We start from the raw sequence: 15,579 nt of genomic DNA on the forward strand, positions 1-15,579 counted from the left end.
AAGCCCTGTGATTTAGTGACTGGTAAGCCTTGCAAGGGAGAGCTCAGAAGCTGAGACATCCCCTGGCTTGACCCATTTCTTTACTGAAAGTAAGATTTTAGGAAACAGGAGCTCCTATTGCGGCTTAGTGGGTTAAGTATCCATGAGGATGCGGGTTTGATCCCTGGCCTCATTTAGTGGGTTAAAGGATCTGGCGTTGCCATGACCTGCGGTGTAGGCCACAGATGTGGCTCAGAGCTGGCATTGCTGTGGCTGTGGCATAGGCCCACAGCTGAAGCTCTGATTTGACCTCTAGCCTGGGAACTTCTACATGCCACAGGTGCAGCCCTAAAAAGATTAAAAAAAAAAAACTAGGAAACAAACTGAGAGGCCTATGTCAACAGGTGAACAGTAATTATTTGTCAGGGCAGTGGGGTTGTGGCTGCTTTTATTTTCCTCTTCTTGCTTGTACATAATTTCTAACTTTTATACAATAAACATATATCATTTTTAAAGAAAAAATCAACTAACATTATTTTTAATCAACGCTATATCCAAATATGGCATCATCACATCAGTAACTAATTATTCACCCAAGTCACTAAAATATAGAGCAGTGAGTCCCCAACACATCCACGATTGGTCGACTGTGCTCAGTCTGCTCTTCTGCAAAGACAATTCTGGAGGTCATTCACTAAGCAAATGTTTATTCAACACCCACTATATGCCCAGCATTGTCACTTGCACTGGGGACACTGAGATAAATAACATATAATTCTTGCCCTAAAGAAGCTCCCAGTCCATTGAAGTAGTAGATATTCAAAAATTTGATTGTAATGCAATGCAGTCATTTTCTAATGGGTATATCCTTGGCTTTTCAAATGGGAGCAAGCACAGGGGATGGTACAAGACTAGAAAGAGGGAGATGTGGTATTCAAGGTCATTCCACAAACAGCCAAGACCAATGAATACTCAACTAGAGCAACTACAGGGAGCTTGGAGGAGAAGGAATAGATAAGAAAATACATATATATCAATTGGTACTCTGTTGAATATAAAAAATGAAGAAGGAAAAGTCAAGGACAATCCCAAGTCTCTAAGCTATTAAAAACAAAAACAAAAACAAAAAACCAAGTCTTCAGGCTCTAGAGACAAGACCACAATGCCCCCTTTTTTGGATAAATGGAAGAGGAGCCAGTTTGGTGGGGAAGATGATGACTTCAGCTCTAGACATGCTAATTGTGAGAGGCCTGTGGGCAGAGGTAAGTGGGGTTAATGAGCAGTTAGTTATAAGGGTGTAGAGCTTAAAAAGGGGGTCTAAGGAGAGAGACGTGATGACGGAAGCCACAGGCATGGGGAGTGCTGCCTAGGAAAAGCTTGGAGTTAGAAGACAAGTCTCAGGAAGCTCTGAGGAATACCACCATTGATGAGCTGGACACAGAAAGAGGAGATTGTGAAAGACACTAAGGAAGTGCCAGAGGGGGGACAGAAAGCCATGAGAGGACGGTATCCCAGAAGCCAGAGGAGATGATGGTTTCCAAAATGGGACCGTAATCAACAATGCCAAATGTGGGAGAAATATTGAGAAAGGCAACAAGTGTGTCAGTGTCCTCCACAGCACTGGGTTGACCAACAAGGTTTGATGATCACAACATGAACGATTTCCGTGGAACTATGGTTAAGGGAGTGAGGAGTTAGACACAGAAGTCACTTATGCAGTGAAAGGAAAGTAAGAAAAAAGAGACAGCAAGTAGAGTTACTCTTTCAGAAGCCTGGACGTGAAGAAAAGGGACAAGAGCTGAGCCTGCTATGAGGCACTCGGGACTGAAGGATTGGTTTATGGTGGATAAGATGAAGGAGAGTGAAATGTTGATTTGTATGGAGATTGGGGTATGGAAAAGGAATACAGTTACTGAAGGAATAAATCTCAAAGGGGGCTAGTCACGTGGGATCCAGAATAGAGGAGCAGAAGTTAAGCCTGGCACAGAGGAAGAGCATCTCATCCTCTGAGAAAGAGATACGGGGGGGGGGGGATGGATATGGATGGAGGCAAGGGACATGGATAAAGGGACTGGATACTGAGACCTCTCTGTGGAGTAGACTGCTGGAGACCAGGATGAGCACCTGGCAAGAGACCTAAGCAATGTTATGAAGATTTGGATTGGCCAGTGTCGAAAACGGGAGTGGACTTTAAGTAGAAGCATGTCCTCAGAGGAAAGGCAGGAGGTGAAGCTATTCTTGGACAGATTTGAAGCTCCACAGGATACTGACTGTCTGTGGTTTGGTCCATAACATCCTGACAGTGCCCAGCACAGCACCTGATGTACGACGGCATGAGCTCAATAAAGTTTTATTTATAAATGGACATGTTAAATGAATAACAGCAACAGCCTTACTGCAGATTGTATCCAATAGCTTTCACAGTCTGAAAACAGAATTAAACTCTGATGAGGGGGTCCCTAGAGAGAGTAAAAGGGAACGATGAGGCAGTGAGTTAAGGGGACTGATCAGAAAGTGTTGAAGAGATGCCATGTGGGATATAAATGAGACAGAAACACAGGAAAATCATCCGCAAACCTTGTTAAATTGAGGTCCCTAGAGATACTTAGGAGAGAGTGTAAGAAAAATATTCAAACACAAGTCCAAAAAACAAAAGCCTTAGTCAAAGTGGGAGGGACTGGATCATAGCTACACCTGCATTTCCAACAACATCTGATACATTTCAGTGTTTTGAGGCAGCCAGCATCTCATAGCTCTAACTCCAGGAAGGAGTCGGGGCTGCAGGGGAGGTCTGTGCAGCCAAGTCGGCACCTCGAGCCAGCCTTGGAGATATGAAGCTCTAAGTTTTTAGCCAGGGATTGGCCACCAAGGCTCTGACCCCTTCCTGCAGGTGAGCCAGGTGCCAGGCAAGAGGGAGAGCAACGTGTGCCTGTCAACAGCTCCAGTTATCAGGCAGAAGGCATGCCAAGAAAACACGGTCTAGGGGCCAGAGACAATTAGCCTGGCACAGGCACTGTAAGCTGTCCATGTCAATCCACAGTCCAAGTGACGCTTTGGCCACTTTACTGGTTTTCAACAGGACCACGGAACCCTGTGGATGAGCCCTGACAAAAGGGCTCCTTTAGAGCCCACCCACGTGGCTGCCGGCAACCTGCCCTCCCTGCCGCCACCTCTGCCACCAGGAGCCGGAGAAGGAGGGAATCACCAAGAAGGATGCCTCCATTCTTCCTTATCAGCCCTGGGCGGGCAGAGGGGCCTCACTTTCTCCTCTCTCCCCCTCCCATTTTACTGATGTCCCTGAACCAGGATGAGGAGGGTGCTGCTGTGACTTACAACCGCACGTCAGGCTCCATCAGGCAAAGGGGACTCACTGCACCTTTTAAATGAAATAAAAGGCTATTTGATATGCTGGGAGTGTCCTCCCAGCCCCGGAGGCCAATTAGAAGTAAGAATAAGGCTCCCTAGGTATGATTCTCAGCTCCACCGCCTGCTGGTTTCGTGGACTTGGACAAGGTACTCGGTATCTCTTTTTCTTCATCTGTAAGATGGGGAGACTAATAGAACCTTCCTCAGAGAGTTATCGTAAGAGTAAAATTAGATTAAAACTTACAAAGTACTTGACAGATAGTAAGCACTCAATAAATGTTAACTGTTACCATTTCCCTGAAAAAATGCTGGAAAGTGCTTAGGAAGCATTCTGCACACGTCATCCATCAGGAGTTAATTGATTATCCATTACTGTTCTGAAATCCACGGCTCCTCCTCCACACTTACCCTGGGGTCCCCACTGAACCATGAGATCAGGGAGAAAATGAGAAATGATATCGCATGATTACACACACCAAAAAGAATGGGTGAAGGTAAGAACGTCATAATTAGAAACTTCAGGAAAATGCAGTTCTATGCTTCTCACATTGGAGTTCTTATAGTCCCAGGGACAGGGCAGGATGTCACAGGATCAGCACCCATTTTATTTTGTAAGCAATTTAAAATATTATTTTAAATAAACACAAATATTGCATTATTGGATATTATGGAATAAAATTCAAATTAGTGTTAATTTTTACAGCAAAGCATGAGAAACCTAAAAAATTTTCATACTTGGGAGAGGGGGAAGACGTGGGATGGACTAGTAGTATAAAGTTAATAAATGCAAACTAGGAGTTCCCGTTGTGGCGCAGCAGAAACGAATCCGACTAGGAACCATGAGGTTTGGGGTTCGATCCCTTGCCTTGCTCAGTGGGTTAAGGACCCGGCATTGCCGTGAGCTGTGGTGTAGGTTGCAGACATGGTTTGGATCTGGCATTGCTGTGGCTGTGGTATATGCCGGCAGCTACACCTCCGATTAGACCCCTAGCCTGGGAACCTTCATATGCCATGGGTGTGGCCCTAAAAAGACAGAAGACAAAAATATATAAATAAATACATATATACATACATACATACATACAAACAAACTATTGCATTTGGAGCAGATAAGCAATGAGATCCTGCTGTATGGCACAGGGAACTATATCTCCTCACTCATGATGGAGCATGATGGAAGATAAGGTGAGAAAAAGAATATATATGTATGACTGGGTCACTTTGTTATACAGTAGAAATTGACAGAACACTGTAAATCAACTATAATGGAAAACGTAAAAATCATAAAAGAAGACAAAAAATTTCATACCTGCAGTGGGGCACACACCCACAAGTATGCATACGTGTGTGTGCGCACGCACACCCACAATCACAAACACATACCCCCAGGAATTACTCACTGCCATTTGGTAGAAATGTTCAGAGAGACACCTTCTAAACAAGAGCAGACATTCAGACACATAGCTGATGAGCTGGAAAGAATCTCTGGAAGGAATCAGCCCTGCAGGTGAAGCAGTGTCTAAGCCAGCGAGACTCAGGGCAAGGCAGAGAGCTCCGTGATTTACGGACTCGCAGCATGCCACGCTCCCCACTGCTGGGTAAAGAACCCTCTGTTATATAAGACTCTCAAGGGTACCCAAGAGGCCAGTGACTCTCAGTTTACCTGGGGCAGGAAGCACTTGTTCTGCAGTTGTAAGTCCTCAGACTCCTTCTAGAAACACACTCCAATAGTTGAGAGTCAAAACATTCTTCCTTGGTGGTAACATACACATGCGACTCAGCCTCGCTGGAACTCTCTGAATGGGGGTAAACGTCCTGCCACTCAGCCACCTTCTCATTTCCAGGTGACATCGTCCCAACCCCATTTATGTTTCCTCATACAGTTTTCTTCCCTCAATCATTTTGGAGTGTAGCTAAAGCCTAGGGGAAAAAAATAGAAATTGACACCTGGATTGAGTTTTAACTCTGCCGTTTCCCAGCCGTGTGTGCCTTTGGAAAAACATCACTCATTCTCTATGAGCCCCAGTCTGTTCATCTTTAAAATGAAGTCTAACAAGCACCTCACAGGGCTGTGATGTGGATAAAATGAAATGATACATGATGAAACACCAAAGTGTCTATTAAATAGAGGTTTTCGATAAATCTCTGCCTCTCCCTCTTCCAGGTTCCTTACCTGCTGTTAAGGTGTGACAAGCTAAACCATATGCGAAGCTCATAAGTATGATACAGGTTAGTGGGTAAGTGCTCTGGCTTTGAGGTTCCCAGTTGGATTTGAGTTTCAGAGCCTCCCCTGATGAGCAGTGAGACTTCAAGCCACTTACTTTACCTCTCAAGCTATGTCCTCATTTGTTAAGTGGAGGTATAATAATGGATATCTTCTCAAGGTGCCTGTGGGATAAATGAGGCAGTGCACTGTTTGCAGCATGTGATAGGTGTTCAACTAATATTTAATGGTTAGATAAATGCCCGATCTAGGGAAAGCACTTGGCAGAGTGCCCACGCAGAGTAGGTGTTCACCAAGTGGTTGTCACCAATGTTATTGTGTAAAAGAACATAGCAGGAGAGTTCCCTTCCTGGCTGTTCTGGGTGTATGTTCTTATGCTCTTTTATCATACAAATTCATTTTTAACTTTTATCTTAGCCATTCTTTATTTCTGACTTAGAGTCTAATCTCAAGTTATTTTTTAAAGCTTTTCTCTCATCATCATAATCCATTGCATTCATAGCTTGTCCTCCCCAGAGATGGGCATCTTTGGCTCTTTATTTGCATTACCCAATGTAACAGCCGAGTTTGTCCATTTGGGGGGCAATGAAAGTGAGACCAGAAGGGTAAGAGAGTTTATCAAACTCACGCAGTGTCAGTATCAGTCATTAAGTGGAGGAAATGGATGACAGGACTGGAGTCAAAACTTTGTTCCGAAAAGTATACTGGTTAGTAATAGCAATGTGATATATTTAACTCAAAATGCAATTATTTGAAAATCCAACCCTCCTACACTGGTGGTGGGAATGTAAATTGGTGCAATTACTATGGAGGACAATATGGAGTTTCCTTAAAAAAACATAGAACTACCATATTATTCAGAATCTAACTCCTGGGCATATATCCAGAAAAGATAAAAATTCTAATTCAAAAAAATACATGCACCCCAATGTTCATAACAGCGCTATTTACAACAGCCAAGACATGGAAGCAACCTAAATGGCCATTGACAGATGAATGGATAAAGAAGATGTATATACTCACACACAAACACACACAATGGAATACGACTCAGCCATAAAAAAGAGTTAAACAATGCCATTTGTGGCAACATGGATGGACCTAGAGTTTATCATACTAAGTGAAATTAAACAGAGAAATAAATATCATATATTACTTACATGCTGAATCTAAAAAACGATACAAATGAATTTACTTACAAAACAGAAATAGATTCACCAACACAGGAAACAAACTTATGGTTGTCAAAGGGGAAAAGGATGGGGAATAAATTAGAAATTTGGGGTTAAAAAATTCACCCTACTAGAGTTCCCATCATGGCGCAGCGGAAATGAATCCGACTAGGAACCATGAGGTTTCGGGTTTGATCCCTGGCCTTGCTCAGTGGGTTAAGGATCCGGCATTGCCGTGGGCTGTGGTATAGGTTGCAGATGCTGCTCGGATCCCAAATTGCTGAGGCTATGGTATAGGTAGGCGGCTACAGCTCCAGTTGGACCCCTAGCCCAAAAACCTCCATATGCCACAGGTGCAGCCCTGACAAGGCAAAAACAAACAAACAAACAAAACACAACACACTATTATATAAATAGACTAACAACAAGGACCTACCGTATAGTACAGGGAATTATATTCAATATCTTGTAATAACTTGTAATGCAAAAGAATCTGAAAAAAGAATACATTTATATGTCTTACTATACACATTTCAATGTATTCTTTTCAATATATATATATAAAACTAAATCACTTTGCCGTACACTTGAAACATTGTAAATTAACTATACTTCAATAAAAAAAAATCCATTCCATAATCTTCAAAACTATCAGTCAGTGTAGATAGATTCAATAGATTCATTCAACTTGACATATATATATCCATAAAATAAAAACAAAAACTCAAAGATTTCTGTATTTCCTCCTATCCCACCCATCAGTCAGTCAAGGTACATGCCACTCTGCTCACACTACTCCTCTGCTCACAGCTCCTTGTACAGAAATAGTCCATGTGTGTGCACAGCGTGAGTGCATACACTTATTTTAGCGGCACTCACATCTTTGTTCTCTTGGCCTGGAATTAGTGACTGCAGACATAGCAAAGAGCCCCAGGAGTGCTGTTCTAATGCTGAATTTAGCACATCAGGGCAATTTCCATAGAAGCCACTAATGATGCCAAAAGACAAAGTTCAAACTTCAGTTTCTGGAGGACACTGAAGGGCAAGACAAGCTGATGGAGAAGTTTCTTTTCTAAGCACAAATGCCTGCAGTCATCCCAGGGAGATGGCTAAAGTTCATTATTTTCAGGAAGCATCCCCATAAATGAACGCTACAGATTCTCTGCATGCTAAGTATAGACTTACTGCCTATCCTGACATTGCTCTGTGATGCAGTTTCCATACAAGCTTCCTACGAATATTTCCTTTTCACTAAGGAGGCGATCATTTCTAGGGTCCACAACATCATGGCTCTATGACTCCACACCCTAGTGCCGGCCAAAATGTCATTCATTGGATGGATGATGTCACTAAGTCTGACTGAGGCATAGAGCCTCACCCTGGGAGAATCTTTTAAAATTACCTCCTTCAGTCAACAAATAATATTTTAGACAAATATTAATTCATTATTCATTGTAATGGGAATCTTTTCTCCTGGATGGGCTGGCCCTCCATAGTGTCTCTAACAAAGCTGCTAAGCCCCAGGGCTATGGGGAAGAAACCCAAAAGAATCCTGGTCCCTACCTAACAGCCATGAAATGGGTGAGAAACTGAGTACTTCATTCACTGCGTATTTATTGAGGGCCACCAGGTGCCAAGCAGCATCGTAGGTGTTAAGTGACCAAGGTGAGACTGTTCCTTATCCTCTTGGAGTTTACTGCAGACAAGGTAGCAGGCAATTCCAGGGATCAGTGATAGGAGAGGATGGCAGTAAGAGACGGATCAAACATGCAGCAGAGGTGCCAAACCTGGTCAGAGAAGACTTCCCAGGAAAAAAAGATGTCTCAAAAGCAAAAATAAACAAATGGGACCTAAAAAAAACTTAAAAGTTTCTGCACAACAAAGGAAACCCTAAACAACACGAAAAGACAACCCACAGAATGGGAGAAAATCTTTGCAAGTGAATCAACTGACAAGGGATTAATCTCCAAAATTTATAAACAGCTTCTGCAGCTCCATACTAAAAAAACAAACAACCCCACCAAAAAATGGGAAGAAGATCTAAACAGACAGTTCTCCAAAGAAGACATACGGATGGCCAAAAAACACATGAAAAGATGTTCAATATCACTCATTATTAGAGAAATGCAAATCAGAACCACGATGAGGTACCACCTTGCACCAGCCAGAATGGCCACCATCCAAAAGTCTCCAAACAATAAGTACTGGACAGGGTGTGGAGAAAAAGGAACCCTAGTACACTGTTGGTGGGATTGTAAACTGGCGCAACCACTGTGGAAAAAAGTATGGAGATTCCTCAGAAAATTAAAAATGCAACTACCATTTGATCAAACAATCCCACTCCTGGGCATCTATCCAGAGAAAACCACGACTCGCAAAGACACATGTATTCCGATGTTCATTGCAGCACTATTTACAATAGTCAAGACATGGAAACAACCTAAATGTCCATCAACAGAGGAGTGGATCAAGAAGATGTGGTACATATACACAATGGAATATTACTCAGCCATTAAAAAGAACGAAATACCAGTATTTTTTGTAACATGGATGGACCTAGAAACTATCATGCTAAGTGAAGTCAGCCATACAATGAGACACCAACATCAAATGCTTTCACTGACATGTGGAATCTGAAAAAAGGACAGACTGAACTTCTTTACAGAACAGATGCTGACTCACAGACTTTGAAAAACTTATGGTCTCCGGAGGAGACAGTTTGAGGGGGTGGGGGGATGTGCTTGGGCTGTGGGATGGAAATCCTGTGAAATTAGATTGTTATGATCATTATACAACTACAGATGTGATAAATTCATCTGAGTAATAAAAAAATAAAATAATAAAATAAAGATACAAAAAAAGAAAAAGAAAGAAAGATGTCTCAACAGAGACCTGAAGGCTGTGAGTCCATCAGCTTGGAAGGAGGCCAGGGGAGCAAGAGAGAAGGTGTTCCCAGCCAGGGGATGGATATGCAAAGGGCTCAGAGGGAAAAGAGGGCCTGTGTGTTCAGCATATCATCAGTGGGTTTTAAGTTCAGTGTGGCTGGAGCCTAGAATGCAAAAAGAAGTTGCTATACACTGAATATCTGTGTCCCCCACAATTCATGTGTTGAAACCTAATCCCCAATATTAAGAGGTGGAGCCTTTGGGGTGATTAAGTCATGAGGGCAGAGTCCTCATCAGTGAGACTAGTGCCTGTATAAAAGAGAGTGCGGAGAGCTCCTATGTCCCTTCTGCCACATGAGGACACAGTGAGAAGATGGCCCTCACCAAACACCAAATCCGCCAGCACCTTGACCTGAGACTGGCCAGCCTCCAAAACTATGAAGAACAAATTTCCGTCGTCTCTAAGCCAGCCGGTCTATGGTTCTGTGTCATAGCAGCTTGAGTGGATAAAGACCGAAGTGATGAGTGCTGGGACCGCAGAGACCCTCCTAGCTGCCTCAGTCAGCAAGTAGAACAGAGTGTAGCCCCAGCCTTCCCACACCCAGACTTTGCACACAATACAGCAAAAGTGTGCTATTTCTGCCTGTCCTGCATCCCATCCTAGAGCTTCTGGTAAGTAATCATTAGTTTTCCATGGATGGGCTTCCGTGCCCCTCTCCCTTTCTGTAGCATGGAAGGGACTGACTCCATCCCTTATTCTAAGCATGGACACAAAAATTCACACCTGACAGTGAGAGTCTTGCATCTCCCTGGCCAAAGTGACTAATTTGGCAGTTAGCACGTGCCCAGGGGCATGTCCCAGAAGCATGCTTCCAGAACTTTTGCTTGAACTATTGGGAAAGAAGTATGCTTCCCACTGCATTGACTGAGATAATAGAATATCAACCTGGAGCTGCAGGCAGCCATCTGGCCATCAGTCATTCATTCATTCAGTAGCAGCTTATTGAATAACTAGCGTGGACCTCACGCTGTTGTGGACATTAGGGGCACAGAAATAAAAGACATGATTCTGTTTTGTAGGTTTTCACCATCAACTGGAAAGGCAATTAAAGTAAATCAATCACTTTAGTAAGATGTGATACGTGTTACACAGGGAAGAGCGGCCAATTCAAGCAAGTCTTCCTAGGGAGAAAAAAAACACTCATTAAATTTTTTTGGATAATTAGAACTTAATGAGGTGAACTGGAGCATGGGGGTATTTCCAAAAGACGAATCAGCAAGTTCAAAAGCATGGAGAGGAGGTCCAGCTGGGCAAGCCCTGGTGACCCACCACATTCAGATTGAAGGGTAATGCCCACTCAGGGGACTAAGAGAAAGGAGGCCAGGTGGCCAAACTGGGAATGAGCTGTGAAGGCCTTGGATTTTTGCTGAAGATTTCAAGGGGCTTCTTTCTGAAAGACCCAAAGCAGAAGGGACACACTGAGTTGGCATTTAAGAAAACCAGACAAGTGACAATGTAGAGAAGGGCTTGGGGAGTGCCAGTTGCAGGCAGGGTGAGGTAGTGGCCATCGTTCTCCTTTTAAAGTCAATGCAAACCAAACTAAAGCACTGGGGGAAGGGAAAAGTGAGCAAGGAGTGGGTGTCAGATTCAAGAGAGAACCAAAAAAGCAGAATCAATAGGATTTGGAGGTTCACTGTACTTACGGAGCTCTGGCCTGGTAATGATAGATGGTGATGTCCCTGATCAAAATGGAAATGCATTTTACTTGAAGAAGCAGGTTTTGTGAGGAAAGGTAACTTCAGTTTGAGCCATAGTAAGAGGAATTGCTGTCTGCAGGATAATGTACTCAAGGGTATCTCAGGCAATGAATATGAGAAAAGAGCTCCTGAGAAAAGTCTGCAGAGACCACTCACATGTATGGTGGGTGGTGTTCATTTGTGTATACATTGCTTCTTTCCTGAAGATTTGTATGTGCTTTGATTAACATGCTATCAGCACACGTTTTAACTAAAATCATGGATAGGAGTGCGATTGTCCAGGAAAAGCACCGACTTCAGAAATTTTTAAATAATAATAATTAAGGGTAAAAGGCAGAGAAAGAGAAGTTCATGAAGACTAGGAAGGCAGAGCTGGAACAGCATCAAGGAAGCCAAGGGGTCCAGAGAGAGGAAGAATGAGAGAACAGAAACAGATCAAGTTATCAAGAGATCAAGTTACTTATATAAGAACCTGAAAATGTTCACTGATAGGACAGACAGTGGGGAGGGACCAGGAGTGGTTGTTCATTGGCTCATTGGTTGGAATAAAAATGGGAGACTCTCAAACATGTTTTTACCAATGGTAAAAAGCCAGTGTAGAGGAGAGGCTAAAGAGATGAAGGAATAAGGGAAATGAATCCTGAATACGGTCCTTTGGAAGGCCAAGGAGGACAGAGATCAGAGCCAAGAGAAGGGATTACTCAGGGGTCAGGAAGAATACTCTTGCCATTGAGAAGGGAAGGAGGCACCAAGGGATATACAAATGCCCGTGCGGATAATTTTGTGAGCTACGCTAGGCAAGGCTGAAGGAAAATGTACACATATTAATTATGTTAAAGAAATTGCCTTTATCCATCATTCTATTAAAACCTGTTAATGAGATGCCACCAGTTTCCAAAGCTAAAAATGACTGAGCTGGTGCTAAGTTTCAGGAAGCTAAGGCTATTTCACACAGTCACCAGTGATGGGTATTTTCTACTTTCTTTTTTCTTTCTTTTTTTTTTTTTTTTTTTTGGTATTTTCTATTCTATTTGAAACCACAGCCTGGCTTATTTTTGACTCATTTAATTTCTTTCAAGCTGTAGCCTGTGGGTCACACCTATTTTAGGAAATTTCATTTTCCTTAGTGTCAGGCTCTTGTATCTCTGCCCCTCAAAAATCAGCATTTGGAAAAGTACTTGTTCCAATCAATAACCATTTGAAAGAAGATATCTGAGTCTATGTAGAATCAGTGCCTTTAGGACATCTTTCTCAGCAACAATATTTTCTCCTAATAATATATTACACATGGGCCCATCCAGAAGGTTCCTTCAAGTTTCTGTTACAGAAAATCACAGTTTGATGAAACCTGGTTGGTGACATGTGAGATCCATTTCATAAATAAAACACCCATTCCAAAAATGGACATGGAGCAAATTCAAAGCCGTGTGAAAAGCTGTTCAGCAAAGGAAAAACTCACATTTTCCTTTGAGATGAAGGCTCAATTACTGGTGGGGTTAGCCTTCCCACCCATTCATTTTATAGCACATAAACTGAAGCCCAGAATGCCATATGGTTCATAGGATCGTTGCCAGGACCCAAATCCAGATCTCCTGACTCCCCACCCACTGTTCATTCCTCCTCTCATAACATCTATTTTTCCTGCTGGGCAGCAAACTCCGCAGGGCCAGAGGCCTCTTCCATCTTTTTCAGTTAGGTGTCCCCAGCATAGAGGTGACAATCAAAAATATCTGTTAGTAAGTTAACCACACTCAGCGTGGACCACTGTTGGTCCTTTGTGAGGTTTTATGAAGAGCTGAGCATCAGAGCAAAGACCTCAATAGAAAAGAAAAAAGAAAAAAAAATCACTCAACCTATAAACACATAGTTTAGAAACTCTGAAAATATCAGAAACTCAAGATATGATCTCCAGGGCTTCAGGGTGGAAGATTTGGGAACAGCAGCTCAAGCTAAGGATCTTTGCCAGGGCTTCATTTGTCACTGGGTTGGCAGGCACCACACCCCTAGTCATCTATATAGCTTGAGAGCAGAAATTTCCACCATTGCCTCTAAGTCAGCTTTAACTAGCTTGAATCCACTTTAAAATATTTAATAGGCTCCCTCCTCCCCGCCAAGCACTGTAATGCTAAGCCTCCTTTCATCTTCCCATAACCAAACCTGCCTAAAATTTTTATATAAGTTGAAATCACATGTCCTTTTGCACATTAGCAATGCATTCTATCCCACAGGGGACGGGCACGGCCCCACCAGAGTATGCAGGTACTTCAAGGAGTTACGGTTTGAAATAACATCAGCCACAGTTGAAGTTTATTTTTTCAAAGAGGACCCTGTGAGGTTCTTCGTTTTGCTGAAAACCATGTGCCGGTTTGAAAACTTTCTACTCTGGTTAAGACCAAATGTTTCTCAAACAGATCTGCTAGAAGGGTCTCTAGTGGGAATTGTATTCCCTCTTAGCATTCTTCAGTTTGAGTTTAGATTGTGTTAATTGGTTAATGGTGAAAATAAGTACTTACATCTTTTGCCCCTAAATCAGGAGTTGCTGTTGCTGCTTCTGCTACATCCCATCATGACAGCCTGCTGTTACAACTAGAACACTGTAAACCGTGATGCCACGTCAGCCGCCCAGAACCTTTCTGCTTCAGCAGCAGTTTCCCAACGGAAGGATTTGTGTGTAGCTCCTGTGGCTGGAAACATGATCTGACCACCATATTGAGAAGGTCTGAGTAAAAGAGGTCGCTTTTATTGCAGACTTAATATTACAGAATTACAGAAAGAAACTACATACCCCTTCGTGTACAAAATGAGAATTCCAAAAGGAACCTAAATATTATGTGGACAGCAAGGTAATAACTGACCAAAAAAAAAAAGAAAGAAAAAATCAGGATTAAAAAGTGAAAAAGTAAAATTTAAAATCTCATGGTAAGCATTATAGATTTTAGTTCATTAAAAAATTATGAGCTTGAGATGACAAAAATTATGAGCTTGGAGTGGCAGAAAACTGAAAAGTGAAAGCTCATGAATAGGAAGATTTTTGAATAGATTATGAGACATTTATGTCATGAAATATTCATCAGATAACTAACGACAAATAATAAATTAGAGCTGTATCAGCTGACTTGAAGAGGTTTCCAAGGCACATCAATGAGCAAAAAGGGGTATAATATTGGAGTTCCCATAGTGGCTCTGCAGTTAAGGAATCTGACTAGCATCCATGAGGACGCAGGTTTGATCCCTGGCCTTACTCAGTGGGTTAAGGATTGGGCATTGCCATGAGCTGCGGTGTAGGTTGCAGACGAGGCTCAGATCTCGCGTTGCTGTGGCTGTGGCATAGGCCAGCAGCTACAGCTCTGATTCAACCCCTAGCCTGGGAACCTCCATATGCCGCGGGTGCGGCCCTAAAAAAAGAAAAAAAAATGATATTATTCTATGATATATTAGTAAGTGAAAAAGTATATTATCCCATATGCTATCATATATGCATATATATGATTATATGTGGCTATACATGACTATTTATGTACTATATAAATAAAAGTATGCAAAAGATATATACCTGGCAGTTAATAATACCTCCTTTGTTTGACAGGGAGGATGTGCGAGGGCAATGAATAGGGACGGAAGTAACTTTTTTAAAGTCTTCACAATAAACAGCATTTATGGCATCCCATTCCTATCAAATTTTCTGTATGTGAATGGTGTGTATGCTTAGAGAAGTATGTGTCTGTTTACAAAAGTGTTAATTAGATATCTTAGGGCGATGGGCTTCCAGATGATTTTTATTTTATTTTCTATAATTTTATGTGTATTTCAATCTTTTTCAAAGAAAACATTTTACTTATATAATCAAAAGAAACAATGAAGCTGCTTCTATTCTGTAAAAATGATTGACATGTGGTAACTTGCCCAAGCTCTTATGCTTCTGAAGCCCTCTGCTGAATCTTAAATAGAGTTAGGTTTTTTCCTCTGTGTTCCAAATACACTCAAGAATTCTAAAGATGCTCTTAGGTTCTCTGGGACAGACAAGCCATGCCAAGGAGAAATGTAAAACACTCTGCTACCCAGACCTCACACAGCCCTCCTCTCCTTTGAGACTGATGTCAGAGGTGGGTCACATCTTCACACCGTTCCGTGATGTGTGATGCAAAGGGCCCCACAGGACAGGCACACACAGAGATGCTGCTGACAGGGCTGTAAT

At 42.3% G+C, this 15,579-nt stretch overlaps 1 protein-coding gene across 9 annotated transcripts in view; it reads right to left on the reverse strand.

The window, feature by feature from the left end:
• The window catches only part of SEC16B (SEC16 homolog B, endoplasmic reticulum export factor), a 64,303-nt gene extending 50,279 nt beyond the window's left edge, over nucleotides 1-14,024 (reverse strand). For 3 of the 9 annotated variants that reach the window (XM_021063708.1, XM_021063706.1, XM_021063697.1), the window contains exons 1-2: nucleotides 13,898-14,024; nucleotides 5,009-5,265 (exon numbers count right to left, since the gene is read on the reverse strand). The gene's annotated coding sequence lies outside the window, so the exon portion shown is untranslated. Of the gene's footprint in view, nucleotides 1-5,008; nucleotides 5,266-7,177; nucleotides 7,235-13,897 lie in introns of all 9 variants that reach the window. The other 6 variants (XM_021063694.1, XM_021063693.1, XM_021063704.1 and 3 more) reach the window with 4 other exon arrangements.

The sequence above is a fragment of the Sus scrofa genome, chromosome 9 (genome assembly GCF_000003025.6).
Source record: "Sus scrofa isolate TJ Tabasco breed Duroc chromosome 9, Sscrofa11.1, whole genome shotgun sequence".
Lineage (NCBI taxonomy): Eukaryota > Metazoa > Chordata > Mammalia > Artiodactyla > Suidae > Sus > Sus scrofa.